The following is a 1,748-nucleotide window of genomic DNA, read 5'->3' on the forward strand; positions in this document are numbered from 1 at the left end:
TGCTGTGGTTTAATATTTACCATTTGTAGCAACTCTTCATCAGTCGTTGACGGACCCCCAACACCTGAATCACCGTCAGAGTTCACATGACAGCCACTGTCACACACCACTGAGTGCTGGGTCAGCTTTTGCTAAAAAGAAGACAAAGTGTTGAAAACGAAATACGCTAAACGCAGATTGAAACGACAATTCCACTATCAGAAAAAATATTTTAGCAACCTACTTCTTCAGTTTGCATAGCAGAGGAATCCGATGATTCACTACTCAAAGAAACCATCTTTGCAGCAGTCAATATCGGGGCCTGACAGCTCAGGTGTCACACTTCAAAACCGGCAAGTCGGCTAATTTAAGCATAAACTCCAAATTTGTAACCATGCCTACACAGCTCAAGACATTTTTCAAATGGTTGTGATGTTTTAGAACGCCCCACCATATCCCTCCGCCCCAAAATCACACGTGTTTTATCGAGAGTGAAAAGTAATCACTTTGAATTAAAATATGTAAGCTTATTTCAATGACAAATTCTCAACAACTTTTCAAAAGTTTGAAATGATTTTCCACGTACCGTGAACGTAAAGTCTTTAAACCTTCAAAATATTAACATGCAACCCAAGCCTCAAATGATGTGTTTCTCTAGAAAAGAAATTACATTGAATCAAAAAATGTAAAACTTATTTTATCTTTTGAGAAGAGCGTTGTAGGGCAGGTTTTTATATTTTAGTGGATAGGTCATAAAAGTGTTAAAATAATTGAATAAGACACATTTAGCAGCGATAAATTATAAGCACGAGCAAAAATTGATATTTATAACGCTTATAGATTTTAACAATATAACAGACTTTACTAAAATGTTTACTTATTAAATAAATTAAAAATTAAATATTACATCAGAACATGTCCACACCCAGGCACCTGCCGTTAAAGGTTATGGGATGTAGAGATACAGTATATAAGGTTCATGATGAGAATAAAAAACGCTCATGCTAATACACAAGCACCTGTGTCTCACCAAAGCTGACAAATAAAAAGCCAAAAAGCCACACTGCACGTGTTAACATGAGAATGAGCGAGTGAACAAAGATAGGGTGCCTCCTGCAATTAAAGGCTTACAGTACCTGGTATTCCCAGGCGGTCTCCCATCCAAGTACTAACCAGGCCCATCCCTGTTTAGCTTCCGAGATCAGACAAGATCAGGCGTGCTCAAGGGGGTGTGGCTGTAAGCAAGAGCAAGGCTCGCTGGCACCCTTCTTATAGAGAGGACAGCTCCGTCACCTCTTTTACGACGCTGCTTTTTTTCCCTTGCGTTTTTCTCTTCTTCCCACGTTCTCTCTCTTCACTGCCTTCGTCCCGCTCTATTTCACTTCAGCCTTTCACTCTTGCTTCCTTCCAATGAGGACGGAGCTGCGGGAGAAAGGGCGCTATAGAGGATCGCTGTGGAGAGCTGCTGCTGTGCTTTGACATCTGAGCTCTGTGGAAAACGATCTCAATACAATTCTGAAAAACGCGACTCCCCGAACGCCAGCCGAAAAAGTCTCCACAGCCGAAGCGCTGTGACAAATAAACAGACGGAAAAGCTGCACCGCACGTGTGAACAGGGGAATGAGTGAGCGAGCGCCTCCTGCGCTTAGAAGCTTACAACACCTGGTATTCCCAGGCGGTCTCCCATCCAAGTACTAACCAGGCCCCTTCCTGCTTATCTTCCACAATCAGACGAGATCAGGCGTGCTCAAGGGGGTGTGGCCATAAGG

At 42.5% G+C, this 1,748-nt stretch overlaps 2 pseudogenes; both read right to left on the minus strand.

Moving 5' to 3' along the window:
* Nucleotides 1-1,103: 1,103 nt before the first annotated feature.
* On the minus strand, nt 1,104-1,222 carry LOC148812033 (5S ribosomal RNA; annotated as a pseudogene).
* A 407-nt stretch (nt 1,223-1,629) lies between these two features.
* LOC148812034 (5S ribosomal RNA) lies at nt 1,630-1,748 on the minus strand (annotated as a pseudogene).

The sequence above is a fragment of the Atractosteus spatula genome, assembly GCF_055471065.1.
Source record: "Atractosteus spatula isolate fAtrSpa1 chromosome 10 unlocalized genomic scaffold, fAtrSpa1.hap1 SUPER_10_unloc_5, whole genome shotgun sequence".
Lineage (NCBI taxonomy): Eukaryota > Metazoa > Chordata > Actinopteri > Semionotiformes > Lepisosteidae > Atractosteus > Atractosteus spatula.